This window comes from Chiloscyllium plagiosum, unplaced genomic scaffold (genome assembly GCF_037043375.1).
Source record: "Chiloscyllium plagiosum isolate Xiang-an unplaced genomic scaffold, Cpla_swu_hap1 HiC_scaffold_9, whole genome shotgun sequence".
NCBI lineage: Eukaryota > Metazoa > Chordata > Chondrichthyes > Orectolobiformes > Hemiscylliidae > Chiloscyllium > Chiloscyllium plagiosum.
In genome coordinates this window covers 119056726-119074256 of record NW_028270147.1, presented here as the reverse complement: position 1 = coordinate 119074256, position 17531 = coordinate 119056726, and the positions used below count along the sequence as shown (strand labels likewise).

General features: G+C 42.0%; 1 pseudogene; it reads left to right on the top strand.

Annotated features, from left to right (window-relative positions):
* The window catches only part of LOC148149284 (centrosome-associated protein 350-like), a 989460-nt pseudogene that overhangs the window by 957518 nt on the left and 14411 nt on the right, over positions 1 to 17531 (top strand).

Below are 17531 nucleotides of genomic sequence, written 5' to 3'. Positions count from 1 at the left end.
TTTGTTTAATGGAACATGCTTTGAGTTTCATCCAATTTTACATCATTCAGAATGGGAGAAGAATCAGAAGGCCCAAGCATCAAAGTCTTCATTGAGCAGTTTACGGGAAGGATAATGGATTGGAGGTTGTTTGTCTGTGTATTTAGGGTGTGTGCATTAGTTGCCATTTCTCCTGTGCTTCTATCCCCAGATCTTCATTTCTAATGAAGTTATGAAGTTGTTTGGTTTCAACCAGGAGCAGTATCAGAAGACAGGCTGGAAGAAGATGAAGACATTTGGCAGGAGAAAACGTGATCGGGTGGACAATATTTTGGTAAGTGCTTCAGTTTAGCAACTGTTCAGTATTATATTGTACCATTACATCACGACTATGAACACTGCATCCTACATCTGAATTTTCTATTATTTCAAATGGCAAATGCTTTATCTGTTTTTGGCTTACCTGTCTGGCTCTCCTGCATACATCCAGAAAATGCTTCAACTTTCTGATTGAATTGAAAACTTGAGTCCTCACTGGAGTAGTTTGCTGAAAATCAAGTCCCTGCTATTCCTTAGTTGCCAGAAAACTTATTTAAAAATTCAGAAGTACATTTATTTCAGTGCAGTTGGCAAAGTAGTGTCATGTGTACTTCTTTAAATCCCAATGTTTGATTTCACTTTCTCTCCATGTTTCTTTCAGTCCTATGATGAGTTTATGACGAAGACCCAAGCTGAACCCAGTAAAGATCTTGATGTTGGCAGCTCAAGCTCAACCAAACATCAAATTCAAACTCTGTACTCCACTGATACTGAGAAGCTGAAGATTAACCCGTGCTCTCTGCAGAGGTACTTTCACTAATGGATGTTAATTATGTAACCTTATGAAGGGATGTCTCTTGTATTTTTCTTTCATACTCCAGTGGGACCCCTTTTGTCCAAATTAGTTGGTGATTAAATGGTTCTTGAGTGAAGGAGACCAGAACTTTTCCAGATAATTTACAGCAGGGAAACGTGCCTTTTGGCCCAACAGGCTATTGCGGTTATTTAGTCTCCATGCGACTCTACTCCCACTTTGTCTCATCCCATCAGTGCATCCTTCTGTATATTTCTCCCTGAGGTACTTATCTAATTTCCCCTTAAACATATTCGTGCCATTCAACTGAAGCATTCCTGGCATAAGCAAGTTCCATGTTGTCACTCTTCTCAGGGAAGAATATCTTGTTTTGAATTTCTGATTCGATTCGTTAATGTGAACTTCCTGTTTAGGTCAGCCTCACAAGTGAAAACATTTTTCCCTCCATGCAGCTCCAGCACCTTCAGCGAGGACCAGAGGCCTGACAGGAAGTTAACTTTAAAATATACAAACTTACCTCGGGGGATCAGTGTTCTTCATTTTATGGGTGGCAGTTGGAGTGGGAGGAGCGACAATGAGGACCAGAGACCCGATGGGATGATAACTTTAAAATATAAAAACTTAGCTTGGCGGAGCGAACACTGAGCAGGAACGAACGTGAGACTGCTTGATAAGTGAGGCTTTTGAAGGAGCAGCGGAGCGACAGGCCACAGCGAGGCACAGAGGACTGTTGGGTATATATTTGGGCAGCAGCTGAATCCTGATGTACTACACGTGTCGTGTCTCCCCCCCGCCCTCTCCTCTCACCAAAGAAAAGGACTCTCATGTGTTGCTAAGGTAAGGCAATTGATAGTTCTTGTGTATTGTGTGATTGATTAAAAGTTCATTATTAGTTGGTTAGTTGAATAATATTTAACTTATAATTTTGTATAAATTAATTAAATAAGTAGAGTTGGCTCGACAGGTGATGTGCTGTAGCTGTATGTTGTAGGAGCTGGCTGATCCCATTGTGAAGGGCAGTGACCACATCTGCAGCAAGTGTTGGTTGCTCAAAGAACTCTGGATCAGAATTGATGATCTGGAATCTGAGCTTCAAACACTGCGGCACATCCGGGAGGGGGAGAGTTACCTGGACGCAGTGGTTCAGGAGGCAGTCACACCGGTAGATTAAGTAATTCAAATTCAGTTAGTGATCAGGAGCAACAGGGTGTGACTGTAAGTGAGGGGGATTCTGAGTTCAGGAATGGAAGAGCCTCAGCCCTTGACTTTGTCCAACAGATGTGTGATTTTTGCTCCCTGTATGGATGAGGAAAAGGGCTGTGGACAGGATGAGCCAGCTGACCATGACACCATGGTTCAGAAGGCCATCAAAGAGCGGGAGCAAAAAGACAAATAGTTGTTCCAGGGGATTCTATAATTAGGGGGACAGATAGTATCCTTTACGAGACGGATTGGGATTCCCACCTGGTGTGTAGCTGGACCGGTGGCAGGATGCTGGACATCTCCAACCGGCTTGAAAGGATATTGGAGCAGGAGGGAGAAGATCCAGTTGTTGTGATCCATGTTGGCACTAACAGCATAGACAAGGCTAGGCAGGTGGGCCTGTGTGGGGAATATCAAGCACCAGGAAGGAAATTGAAGAACAGGTCCTCGAGGGTCATAATCTCTGGATTACTGCCCGAGCCACATTCTTATTGTCATAGGGATAAGCAAGTTAGGGAAGTAAACACGTGGCTAGGAGATTGGTGTGGGAACGAGGGATTCCATTTCATGGGACATTGGCATCAGTTTTGGAACAGGGGCGATCTGTACCGATGAGACAGTCTCCACCTGAACCGATCTGGAACCAGTGTTCTGGTGAAAAGGATAAATAGGGTGGTCACTCGGACTTTAAACTTATGAGTCTGGGGGAAGGGAAAGGGAAAGCAACGGAGTATGGAGCCAAGTAGAACGATAAGCAACAGGTTAGCATGTGTGCAGGGTTTCAGTTCAAGGCAGACCAGGAATGAAGCAAAAACGAAGGATAACTTTGGGCATATTACTAGAGATGTTGGAAATCATGAGGATAAGAAAATTAGCATTAAGGCACTTTACCTGAATGCTCATAGTATTTGTAACAAAGTAGATGAATTAATAGCACAAATCATCATGAATGATGATGATGTGGTCGGCATCACAGAGACGTGGTTGCAGGGGGTTTAGGACTGGCAGTTAAACATCCAAGGATTTACAACTTATCGAAAAGAGAGGGAGGTGGGCAGAGGGTGCAGGGTTGCCTTATTAGTTCAGAATGAAATTAAATCCATGGCACTGAATGACATAGGATCAGATGATGTGGAGTCGAAGAACCACAAAGGCAAAAAAACCAGAATGGGAGTTACATACAGACCTCACAGCAGTGGTCAGGACCAAGGGCACAAGATGTACCAGGAAATAGATAGGGCATGTCAGAATGGCAAGGTCAAGGTGACCATGGGGTACTTGAATATGCAAATGACCTAGTTGAATAATGTTGCCGGTGGATCCAAACAAAGGGTATTCATGGAATGCTTACAGGATGTCTTTTTGGAACAGCTTATGATGGAGCCCTCGAGGAAGCAGGCTATTCTGGACTTAGTTTTATGTAATGAGCTAGACTTCATAAAAGATCTTAAAGTCAGGGAACACGTAGGAGGCAGCAATCATAATATGGTAGAGTTCAGGCTGCAGTTTGAAAGAGAGAAGGCAAAATCGGATATAATGGTGTTACAGTTAAATAAAGGTAATTACAGGGGCATGAGAGAGGAACTGACGAAAATCAACTGGAAGCAGAGCCTAGTGGGCAAGACAGGAGAGCAACAATGGCAGGAGTTTCTGGGTGTTTCTGGGTGGGGGGAGGTGGATTTAGAGAGCCATGGCTGACAAAGGAAGTCAGGAAATGTATCAAAGAAAAAGAGAGAGCCTATGAAGTGGCCGGGAAGCCTGGGATATCAGAAGATTGGGAAGACTACAAAAACAAACAGAGGATAACAAAGAGAGAAATAAGGAAGGAGAGGATCAAATATGAAGGTAAGCTCACCAGTAATATTAGAAATGTTAGTGAAAGTTGCTTTCAATACATAAGAAACAGATGAGTGGCAAAAGTAGAAATTGAGCTGTTCCAAATTGATGCAGGAAGGCTAGAGATGGGAGTCAATAGCTGAAGAACTTAATAAGTACTTTGTGTCAGTCTTCACAGTGGAAGACATGAGTAATATCCCAACAATTAAGGAAAATCAGGGAGCAGAGTTGAGTATGGTTGCCATTACAAAAGAGAAAGTGCTAGAAAAGCTAAAAGGTAAAAAAATTGATAAATATCCTGGCCCGATGGGCCACATCCTAGAGTTCTGAGGGAAGTGGCTAAGGAAATAGAGAATTTTAATTCTACCCTGCCATCTCCACTTTACAAAAAGATAATTTGTACAGGTGCAAAACAGAATGGATTGCCTGCCGAATATATTAAGAAGTTGGATGCAATAAAAACAAATAATTACAATGAAACCACCCCATTTACAATCCAAATTAAAATGATATTGCATCACCTACAAAATGATACATCGGAATGAAAGATGTTTATTTTTGAAAAGTCATTGTCTGTGGCTACGATACAAATGTTTGAAACATGCTGAATCCTTAGGATTTTGTTGAATTGAGTTTTGATCTAAAATTGTGAAAAGTTTATAAATCTGACAATAAATGTCATTCAAACTGCTGCACGTGATTCAAGTTAAAATGCAAACATTGTTATGCGAAATCGATAGAATTTAATTGCCTTTTTCAGCCATAACTCATCTGATGTCCAGTATTTGAAATGTGATATCTGTTTCTGCTTTTATTTTAAAATGCTGATCTTTGACAAATTCAGTCCTCAAGTTATAAATCTTTTTCTTAATTAGAAAAACCCCAAGTAAGATTTATAGAGCATTGACCAAATGACCTGTATCCTAATGTTGACTCTCATTGGACTATATAGCAATTGACATCTTATCTGAGAAAATATTAACATTTTGTTGTCATTATTATCTTTTTTTTTAGGATTTAGAAACCTCTTTTTAAAGATTGTCTGATTCCATAATGGCTTTGTTCAAAGTTTGTGCGAAGATTTGTTAAATTTCCATTTATTAATTCTTTGACAAAGTTGTCATAGGCTTGCCTAGGATTTTATTGAGAGAATTGCCTGGAATGTGAGTGTATCCATACTGAAGTTTTACATGTATTAAACATTTTATTCACTTTGGTAAGAGTAACAAAAAGAGGGGGTACTGGGCTAATGGTCGGATACTTGGTAGTGTGGATGAGCAGAGGAATCTTGGTGTCCATGTACACAGATCTTTGAAAGTTGCCACCCAGGTAAATAGTGCTGTGAAGAAGGCATATGGCGTACTGGCTTTTATTAGTAGAGGAATTGAGTTCCGGAGTCCTGAGGTCATGTTGCAGTTGTATAAGACTCTGGTGCGGCCGCATCTGGAGTATTGTGTGCAGTTTTGGTCGCCATATCAAAGGAAGGATGTGGAGGCACTGGAATGGGTGCAGAGGAGGTTTACCAGGATGTTGCCTGGTATGGTAGGAAGATCGTATGAGGAAAGGCTGAGGCACTTGGGGTTGTTTTCATTGGAGAAAAGAAGGTTTAGGGGTGACTTGATAGAGGTGTACAAGATGATTAGGGGTTGACCGTGAGAACCTTTTTCCACGTATGGAGTCAGCTATTACGAGGGGGCATAGCTTTAAATTAAGGGGTGATAGGTATAGGACAGATGTTAGGGGTAGGTTCTTTACTCAGCGAGTCGTGAGTTCATGGAATGCCCTGCCAGTAGCAGTGGTGGACTCTCCCTCTTTATGGGCATTTAAGCGGGCATTGGATAGGCATATGGAGGATAGTGGGCTAGTGTAGGTTAGGTGGGCTTGGATCGGCGCAACATCGAGGGCCAAAGGGCCTGTACTGCGCTGTATTCTTCTATGTTCTATTAGGCGTTGGTTGTGATCTTTCAAAAATCAATAGAGTCAGGGAAAGTCCCAGATGATTGGAAAATTGCTGTTGTAACCCCCTTGTCCAAGAAGGATCAATCCAAACGATGGAAACTTATAGGCCGATGAGCCTAACCTCGGTTGTCGATAAAATTCTCGAATATGTTGTTAAGGATGATGTTTCTAAATCCTTGGAAGTGCAGGGTCAGATTAGAATGAGTCTGCATTGATTTAGTAAGGGGAGATCGTACCTGACAAACCTGTTCGAATTCTTTGAAGCCGTAACAAGTAGATTAGACCAGGGAAACCCAGTGGATGTTATCCATCTCGACTTCCAAAAGGCCTTTGGTAAGGTGCATCATGGGAGGCTGCTGACTAAGGTGAGGGCCCATGGTGTTTGAGGTGAGCTACTGGCATGGATTGAGGATTGGCAGTCTGAAAGAAGGCAGAGAGTTGGGATAAAAGGTTCTTTTTCGGGATGGCAGCTGGTGACAAGTGGTGTCCCGCAGGATTCAGTGTTGGGGCCGCAACTGTTCACTTTATATAATAATGATCTGGATGAAGGGAGCTGGGGGCTTTCTGGTAAAGTTCATTGATGATAAGTAGTTAGGTGGACAGGCAGGATGTTCTGAGGCTGTGGGGAGGCTGCAGAAAGATTTAGACAGTTTTGGAAGGTGGTCCAGGAAATGGCTGATGAAATTCAACGTGAGCAAATGCAAGGCCTTGCACTTTGAAAAAAAGAATATAGGCATGGGCTATTTTCTAAACTGTGAGAAAATTCCTTAAGCCAAAGTACAAAGGGATCTGGGAGTGCTAGTCCAGGATTCTCTCAAGGTTGACTTATAGATTGAGTCCGTGGTTAAGAAAGCAAATGTAATGTTGTCATTTATCTCAAGAGGGTTGGAATATAAAAGCATTGATGTGCTTCTGAGACTTGATAAAGCTCTAGTTAGGCCCCATTTAGAATGCTGTGTCCAATTTTGTGCCCCACACCTCAGGAAGGACATACTGGCACTAGTGTGTGTCCAGCAGAGACTCTCACGGATGATCCCTGGAATGGTAGGCATAACATACGATGAACGGCTGAGGAGCCTGGTATTGTATTCATTAGAGTTTAGAAGGTTGAGGGGAGATCTAATAGAAACTTACAAGATAACGCATGGCTTAGAAAGGGTGGAAGCTCGGAAGTTGTTAACATTAGGCAGGGAAACTAGGGCCTGTGCGCACAGCCTTAGAATGAGAGAGCGTCAATTTATAATGGAAATGAGGAGATATTTCTTCAGCCAGAATTTATTGCCATGGAGCACAGTGGTGGCTGGGATGTTGGGTGTCTTCAAGGCAGAGATTGATAAATTCTTGATCCCACAAGGAATTAAGGGCTACGGAGAGAGTGCGGGTAAGTGGAGTTGAAATGCCCATTAGCCATGATTAAATGGCGGAGTGGACTCGATGGGCCAAATGGCCTTACTTCCACTCCTCTGTCTTATGGTCTTCATTTTTAAACTTCTCTATCAAGTCTCGTTTTCAAAGTTCTCTATCCAGTCACTAGTTTATACAGTTAATGGTCGGGCCCTGGGTGTGTTGCTGAACAAAGAGACCTCAGGATGCAGGTGCATAGTTCCTTGAAAGTGGAGTTGCAGGTAGAGAGGGTGGTGAAGAAGGCATTTGGCATGCTTGCCTTCATCGGTCAGAACATTGACTGTAGTGGTTGAAGTGTTACGTTGCAGCTGTACAGAACGTTAGTGAGGCCTCATCTAGAATACTGCATACAGTTCTGATCACCTTTCTGTAGGAAGGATGTTAAATCTGAGAGAGTGCAGAAAAGATTTACAAGGATGTTGCTGAGACTGAGTTGCAGGGAGAGGCTGAATAGGCTGAAGTATTTTTCCCATGGAGCATTGGAGGCTGAAGGGTTTTTGTAGAGGTTTATGAAATCATGACGGGTATGGATAGGTTGAGTAGCCAAGATTTTTTTCCCAGGGCAGGAAAGTTGTAAACTAGAGGGCATTGGTTTAAGGTGAGAGGGAAAGATTTGAAAAGGGCCTGATGGATAACTTTTCAGGCAGAGGGAGCTGCACACATGGAATGAGCTGCCAGAGGGGTGGAGAGGGGTACAATTACAACTTGTACCTTTTAAAAGGCATTGGGATGGGTACATGAATAGGAAGGGTTGAGAAGGATTTGGGCCAAATGCTGGCAAACTGGGACTAGGTCACGTTGGGATATCTGGTTGGTGCGGATGAGCTGGGTCTGTTGTGTAACTGACTCTATGACCCCATGCATTTTGACATCAATGCTGAATCAACCTTTTGAGATAAACTATTTCATGGTCAGAGCTCTCTGGAGTTTAATGTCTTTTTTTTAAAAAAAGCATTTGTAATGAAGTCGATCTGTTTACTCTGTATGTGAAAAAGAAAGAATGGATCATTATTTTAAAAGAGGAAATGATGGCTGAAGGTTGTACACTTGCTGCTGCAGAATATTATATGTTCATACAGAATATAATCAGTTCTATTGGGTGAGTTTTTGAGATGTGCCTTAAAGCAGTCTAGTGGGTCAAAGATTTCTACGAAGTAATGAATATTGTTGGAATAGAGAACTGCCACACATACTGTGATCCGACCCCTATGCTGTCAGTTTTCAAACAATTAAATCACTGCCCATTCATATTCAATCCCCTTTTGTACATGAAATGTGACCTTTGTTTTGCTTCCCACTTCCCTATCTCTATCTACTGAGGATCTGAATCCTCAGTAACCAGTTGTTGTCAGGAACAACCACTTCACACATGCTCTTACTAACTAAAATGGGAACAAAATGGCTTCTTAATGCAAATAATATGACAAAATGGCTTCTAGGCTGCAAATTGACAATTCTGCTAAAAGCTGCATAAAATGGCTTTTAACGCTGTTATAGTCCATAGTTGACAAATCACAGTCTGCCTCAACAGAGATTAGCAGACAATGCTTCCTTTACAGCATAGAAATAACTAGACTAGATGATACATTACTGGCCAATCTAACTGACCTTCAATTGCTGGTGCAAAGATTCGGTTAGTGAGATAAAAGTGGCTTAAGTGTTGGAAAATAAAGTTGGTTCCCAGGAAATATCATTGGATCAAGTTGCTGTCCGTTAAGATTATTTCGAACTTGATTGGTAATTGTCTGAATGTACAATGCGATAATGGACTGTACCTTTCTTTCAGAAAAGTATAAAAATATCTTTGTTTTAAGCCATGCGTGCAGCTCCTCTGAGGAACACGGAAGTGAATAACCTCTGTGTTTCTGGGTGATCTGTGCCCGGCCACATGAAAAATAAAGAATGAAGTCTCAAAGAATCAGACAGAACGTGAGTGCTTATTGACCAATCACGGAACAGAACCCCCCACCCCTATCCACTGGGGTCCAGATCCCATCTGGTGCTATGACTCGGACTCAGTACGGACAGATTATGGGGAAGCGGTGTAAGTGCCTTGAGTCCTCCTCTATTGAGTGTAGAGGAATCGGCCAGCCAGGCGTGAGTATTTTGTCCTTTTGGTTTCCCCCTCATTCATTAGTGGTTCACTTGACTCCTCGCTGCTTACCAGGGATCGGCCTTGGTAAGAATTAATTCAGGAAAGATTAAAGAGGAGGTGGGGACACCCACTAACAGGTCGGGGACCTGTGGATCCAAAATAGAGTCCAGGACACTTTTTTTTTGGAAAAAAAAGAGAGGAGTAGGGGACTCAGATTCGGTCGGATTGGTGTTGTCTAAATTAATTCTGAAATTATTCTGTGAAAGACGAAGCAAAGAAGTATCGCGATATAACAAAACTGTCGGGTTTTAGAATGTCGAGAATGTTTGGCAGAAATCATTAGTCTTGTTGTTCAATGTTGGGTTGTTGATTAGTGAAAGTTTCAGAACGATCTGAAGCATGGCTGCTTTAATTCATTGCCAACAAAAGAATGCAAATATACCTTACTGGCCAGTTCAAGGAATTCTGCATGTGATTGGCAGATCCCAAATGCTGTGTGCCAGCCCTGACGGGGTTGATTAGGACCAGGATACCCACAGCGGGCGTAACCTACCTCAGAGGCTCACCCAGCGATCTGATCAAAATCACCAGAGTCAAAAATCACACTGAGGCCCAAGTGCTCTCCTGTCCTGAGCATTTCAGCAGGAGGGAATGAATGAAGGGAAGAAGCTTTCTCGAAGTGTTTCACCAAGTATCAGTGTGGATGATGAAATCAGTGAGCGACTGGGTGAGAAATACTCTCCCAGCTGTGGTAGCGTACATTCAGAACAACTTGGAGACTTGAAATCACCAACTGAGAAGAGCAAAGTGATGCCAGCAATGAGGAACAGACTCCCATGCCATCACACTGTCTCTGTCCGTGTCACACTCAAACAGACATGTTGCCTGAAACCGATGAGCTGCCTGAATCCCAAATTGGTGCAAGAAGTTTAGTTAGTAGCATCCAACCAGGGACACTTCGCTTCAAGGGCAGAACTAGCTTTGCCAATGGCTTTTGGGCTGGTGCGGGGCTGGATACGCCAGAAGGCCGTAATAATGGGACATGTGATGGAGGTTGAGCCAGAGCTTTCAAAAGAATCAGCAGAACTGCAGGCGGAAGAATTTGGTCGAAGTAATACTCCTGGAGGGCAAGTCGACTTTAAGCTCTGTCCATTTAAAAACAACTTTAATGATCAAAATGCAAGTAATCAGTTTTCTGAACCAAGTAAGTTTGACTTGCTGCACGTTATTAATGAATCTAGCAAGGCAGTGGAAACTTTTGGAGATGACCAAAATTGAAAAGAGAGCTTGTCCAAGTCTGGTGAGGAGGAACGATTGGCAAACTTGAGTGAGACCAGAATGAAGAAACATGAACTGGAATGATGTGTTCATAGAGAAGGCATCCAAGGCAGTACTGGAGACAGAAACCAAAATCAATACCAATGTGTCTGTGTGTTCTTCCAGTGCACAATGGGAGGGGTTTTCACTCAATATCCATGAGATCTCTTCAACTCCTCTGTTGGATTTACTGAACAGGGAAAAGGACCAACTTGAGGCTCAATTTAAAGTACCATTCCTCGAGCCTGAATCTGAGGAAATCCATGAGGAGCACATGGACAATGGACATTAAAAGAGAGGAACCCAAGGACAATTGTGAGGATAAGGATGTCTTTAACGGAGATGATCTGAAGAGCAGTGACTCAAAGGCCAATTCTTTGGTTGATATGATACAGGTAGACAATCCTTTAACCTGAATCCCGAAATCCGAAAAGCTCCAAAGTCCAAAGTTGTTTTTGTGAAGTTATTTCCTCATTAACATGGTTGTTTGGCGTATCACTCAGATGTGACGTAGTGTGGGGCCGGGGGGAGCAGCACTGGCAAACCGCAATTCTGTTTCATTGCCCCATTTTACAGAGTGAGTATGCTCCTCCGGTATGATTTTTAATCATTTCACCATCAAACTGTCACTTATTCTGAAATTTGAAGAGTTCTAAATTCCGAGAACCAGCTGGTTCCGAGCATTTCAGATAAAGGATTGTGCACCTGAGCTATCTCCCTTTGTCAAGGACACTGTTGAACAATTGCATGAAATCACAAAGTCTCGAGCTGAGAAGATCCAACTTACTAATCAAGGATTACAGTTCAAATTGGATGTTGAATCCTGATCCAGGTCACCTTCCAAGGATCGAGAGGAGGAACACAAGGCGGTTATCCAATTGGAGATATCTGAAAGAGATGACAGTGATGATGATAAGGAGGAGGTATTATCTCCAGATCTTTGTTCTCGACCTGCAAATATTAATTTTGAACCTGTTTTGGGATGGTTGTGAATTTCATGAATTGGAGATGTGTTATTGGTCTTGAAGCATTGATGCAATTGTTTTATTAATAATTCCAGAGCTTCTTAAATTCCCATGTTTTAACATACTTACAGGATTGTCATTGTTTCTGTAACAATATGTCAAAATACAACTCCATTTTTTTCAGGCACATTTTGCAGGTCTCATTTTGCAGGTCTCATTTTCAGAAATTACCCTGAGTGTTCCCCTTTATTAAGGACCCTTTACAAAAAGACTGTTAAATGGTTAACAAATGTATTTTTAAAGCTCAGGAAGACCACTTGGGATACTTTGCAACTTTGTAAAGATTTTTTCCACCACCTTGATCAAGTCAACTATTTTTAAAAATCGAAAATGAGAATAAAGCATTTCTCCTGACTCCATTAACTGAATTGTGTATTCAGTTTGAGTACTCAGTCCGATAAAATATACTGTTTAATGTCACTCCATGTGGAAACCTTAACTTTCATTACATGGCTGAGAATAAATTGGAAATGAATTCCAGCCTGTGTCCAACTCGTCAGACATGCTCTGAGATATAAAAAGAAGGTTCTTGTTTGTTTGTCTCCCCGCTTTCATGCTTTGATTTCAGTTTGACCAACAGTCTGTGTACTTTGCAACAGGGCAGCCCAGAGTTTGGCACAAGTGGGCAGGAAGAATTGGCCAAACGCCTGGCAGAGTTGGAATTGAGTCATGAGGCACTCGATGACCTGGTAGATGACCAAAATTCGTTTGATGAGGACTTTGGGCTGAGATGTAGCAAATGCAGCAGCCAGTACAGGAGGCCCCGTCTCCAAAGGATGTGCCTCTGAAAATCCAAAGGGAACCTTACTTTTCTGTAGCTCCTGATGCTTTAGAGGTTGAGAAGATGGTTCGTGCAGTAGCTGAGGAAGTTGAAGGAACTTGGCCACGATCCACGAGATCTACGAATATTCCCAGACTATCTTGAGAATAATAAATGGAAAGGTGTAGAGAGTGTGAGCAAAAGAGGTTTTTTGTGAGGTGAGCTTCAGCTTTTGCGTTTGAACACAAAATTATTTTTTCTCAATTAAGCAAGAAAGGTCTGAGTGAAGAATGCTCCACAGCAGCTCTGATTGATGATATGCATAACAGAGCATGTTAAAAACATTATCTCGATCCTGATGACAGCTTTGAATTCAATTTCCCATTTTGCCCCTTCCCTAAAAGTCCAAAGCCCCTTTCTCCTCCACTGTTTGTACTCTCCCATTGTTAATTTATCATCATCAACCTCCTCCTCATCCTGTTATTCACTAAATCCCATCTGTCACCACTTTGCCAACTCTGAGAATCGATAGTTTCTGTTTCTATTTACATAATATATGGTGTCTCTTCCAGTCACTCATTTTTTTTTAATTCTTCTGTATCATCTGTCTTTCCATCGGTTGATAATACAACATTTAATTATTAATCATCTTCTTAAAACTTTCCAGAATCTTGATCTTCCACAGGTCACTCCATACTTTTCAGATGAAGAAAGCCATAAAGATTGCACTTTTCAGTCTGAATTTGTGCTGTGTTGAGGTTCCCAAAATTGACCAAAATATTCTCTAAGATCTTATGCAACTTAATGGCTTAAGTCATTTGTGTGCAGTTGGAAGTGTCAGTTTTTTTTTTAATGGCCATATCTATCACTTTAAATGGCCTGTATGTTCGATTACTTTGTGGCTTTTTTCTCTGATCTGATTCGGATCTTGCCATTTCAGGTGTAATTCCTTTTCTTATCCACTCAATGTGTGACTTCACCTCACTCTCAACTTCAATTCCATCTTCCGGTAAATATGCTTCTGTATCTGTCACTGCATTACAATTCCATCTCTGTCCCTTCACCCCAAGTTGGAATCGTTTAGTTTCCTTCTCTTAAATTCCCAAGTCAAGATTGTGTTTATTACTATAACAATTAAGGGCGATCTGAGCATGGGCTCCTGTGGGTCCCTTCCATTCTCCACACCTTTCTTGTGTGAAATCTTTACTTTACCCCGAACCTTGCATTTTCCCAACCACCTATATCCATTTGACTATGCTCCTCTTCATTTGAGGTGCTTTTGAGTTTTGCCATTGGTCTCCTCAGAGGCAACTCTTGAAATAATTTCTGAAAATCCATGTAAACCATGTACACTTTTTTCGTACTAATCTGCTCTTTTTTTAATACATCCTTGTCAAATTATTTGATAGTTCACAACCTGCTAATTAGAAATTCATGCTAATTGCTCCTGATTAGCTACTGTCTCTTGAAGTGCTTGTATTTATCTCCATATTTTTAACTCTTAATTTACCAACAAATGAAGCAAAACTAACTGAGAAATTCCTGTTTTTCTTATTTTGAGCGAGGAGTTAGCTGCCCGACAATCCTCTGGTCAACTTTTAGGAGGTAATAATTGGAGCCATGATAGTTTGCTTTCTATTTCCAGCATGTCCCACAGATGTCATTCATTTTGTTTCAAAGATTTGCCCATTTTATGTTGTGGTGCCTTCCTTAGTATTATATTAGTAAGCTTGTCGAATACATCTGCACCTACCTTTGGTCGTTCTGCAATCCTATTAAACCCCTTCTTGAATCTCTCTTTTGCCTTCTCTCCTGCAATCAATGATATTCTAAATTTATCCTTGGTTCAGATCGTGGAGCAAACAGTTGCTACTTTATATATTTTGAACAGTATTCCTTTTTGTTTTCCATGTAGCGATCTAACGAGCTTTTTGGGGGGGAGGGCGTATCTAATATAATTTTTTCTCCGTTACCCTTTTACTTCTTCCAGCTTGTATTTAACGTGACGAGAGAAATTCTCACTGAGATGTTTTCTGAAGACCCCAGTGCCAGCCAAGCCCCATGGATGAAGCCAAGCCGAATTAGCTCTGCTTTCTTCAAACGAGCGAGGAATTTAAATGAAGTGAAGGTAATAATTCCATGTAATCCTTTTGTCCTACTTGTCAGTAATAATGTTGCAAATGCACTGCTAGTTGGAGCCTCGGATGCTGCCTGACCTGCTGTGCTTTTCCAGCATCTCTCTAATCTAGACTCTGGTTTCCACCATCTGCAGGCCTTGTTTTTACCTGGAGCTAAAATATGTAGATTGTGTAAGTGAGTGACTCAATTTGTAAACAGTGGCCACTATCCTGACTTGGAATTCTGCCACTGCTTCTTGCAAGTCCTTCCCTAATGAGATTGTGGGTCTTGGTTAGGACCATCTTGTTAAGATTAGAGTGGTGCTGGTGTAGCACAGCAGGTCAGGTAGCATCTAAAGAGCAGGAAAAATCAACGTTTCGGGCAAAAGCCTTTAATTCTCGGTTGCTGCCTGACCTGCTGTGCAACGCCAGCACCACTCTAATCTTGACTCTGATCTCCAGCAACTGCAGTACCCACTTCCATCTACCATTTTCTCAAGGACAACTAGGAAGGGGCAATAAATACTAGGCCACATTTATATAAACGCCCACATTCCATGAATGAACAAAAAAAAAATTACTCAAAGCTCATTGAGCACCAAGGAACTCCATTTTAATTCTAAACTCCTCAATGAACATTTTTTAAATGACTCCTAGGGTCTGGGCATCGTCGGCTCGCCAGCATTTATTGACCGATCCTAGTTGATTTTGAGAACCTGGTGAGCTATCTTTTGTAACCACTGCAGTCCATGTGCTGTAGGTAGACCCACAATGCCCTAAGGGGGGAATTCCAGGGATTTGATACAGCCATCCTGAAGAACCAGTGATATTTTTCCAGATCAGGATGGTGCGTGGCTTGGAGGGGCTTTTGCAAGTGACAGTCCTGTATATCTGCTGTTCTTGTCCTTCTAAATCTGAATGGTCATAGATTTGGGAGGATCTGGCTAAAGATCTTTGAATTTCTGCAATGCATCTTGCAGATTGTACACACTGCTGCTACTGAGTGGAGGGTGGTGGAGGGCCTGGCTGCTTGCAGATGTGGTGCCAATCAAGTGGGCTGCTTTGTCTTGAATGTGGCAAGCTTATTGTGTGTTCTTGGAGCTGCACTCATCCAGGCAAGTGGGGCGTTTTCCAAGAGACTCCTGACTTGTGCTTTGTACTCGGTGGATTTGCTATGGGGATTCAGGAGGTGAGTTATACACCACAGTATTTCAAGTCTCTGACCTGCCCTTGTAGCCCATAGTATTTATATGGTGAGTCCAGATGAGTTTCTGGTCCATGGTAACCCCCATGATGTTCAGAGTGAAGGATTCAGTGATGGTAACACCATTGAATGACAAGGGCCATTGGTTGAATATTCTGAGCATTATAGAGTTGTACAGCTCAGAAACAGACCCTTTGGTTCAACTTGTCCATACTGACTAGTTATCCGAGATAAAATCTAGTCCCCTCGCTAGCGTTTGGCCCTTTTTCCTCTGAAAACCTTTCTGTGCATATACTCAACCAGATACCTTTTAAATATCTTTATACAGTCGCCCCTCAGCCTCCGATGCTGCAGGGAAAATAGCCCCAACCAATTCATCCTCTTCGTATAGCAGAACCCCCCCAACCCTGGCAACATCCTTGTAAAGCTTTGTATAACCCTTTCAAGATTCACAAAATCCCTCAGAGAACAGGGAGTCCAGAATTGCACATGGTATTCTAAAAGAGGCCGAATCAGAGTCATGTACAGCCGCAACGTGATTTTTCAACTTCTAAACTCAATGCCTTGACCAATAAAGGCAAGCATAACAAACACCGCCTTCACTATCCTGTCTACTTGTGACTCCACTTTCAAGGAACTATGAACATACATTCCAAGGTCTCTTTATTCAGCAACTCTCCCCAGGACTTTACCATTGAGTTTATACGTCTTGCCCCGATTTGCCTTCACAAGATGCAACACTGTCCACTACACCTCTATTTTTAGTGTCATCTGCAAACTTACTAACCATACTATGTCCCATGTTCACATCCAGATCATTTATGTAACCTAAGAAAAACAGTAAACCCAACACCGATCCTTGTGGCACACCATTGGTACCAGGCATCCTACTGGAGATGGTCATTGACTGGCAGTTTTGGTGTAAAACTTACTAACCTCTTGCCAGTCCAACCTGCATATTGTCCAGATCTTGTTGCCTTTGAACATAACTCCTCAGATACTGAAACTATGAATGGTACTGAATATTGTGCAACCATCAGCACTTCTGACCTTATGATAGAAGTAAGATCAGGAACTGAGGAGCCCCACTTTACTCTGATCTCCCCGATGATCCTCGAGGAACCTCATTTTACTCCAAACTGGAGAGAGAATGTAATAGCTCTGAGTGTTAGCCACGGCTCAGTGGCACTCTTCCTCAGTCAGCAGAGGGGATTAAGCAAACGCTGAAGTGAAATCCTGGATGACGGTCCTGGTGCAGTACTGAAATGTTGTTTTCAAAGTGAGGCCCTATTTTCCACCTTGGGTGAGTTTTTTAAAACCGTTTTGGTGTGACATTGAAGAGGAGTGGAGTTCTCCCTCATGGTGCTGGTCAATCTACTACATGAGTCAGTCTGGCTCAACGTTTACTGAACCATTTCTCTAATTTGTGGGAACTTGCTGTGTGAAAGTTTGTTGCAGCTTTTGACGATATTATAATAGTGAATATACTTCAAAGGTTGGGAACAACATGCTACAAGTGTGAAATGTGATGTATATTTGCAAGTTGTTTTTGGCAATTTGAGGTTAAGGTGGATGACTTGAGCATTGGTTTCAAAGTATTGTCCAGCACGAAGACCAAGTTCTTTACTATTACAACAATGCAACTTCTATTTTACTGTGGCACTGACATTGAAGTGTACACTGGATGACTTATTCCAGTAACTCAGACTTGCAACACTGCAATGTGAACTTTTTACCACGGTCTAAAGTCAACATCAAGCTGCTCATTGTCTAGCCTGA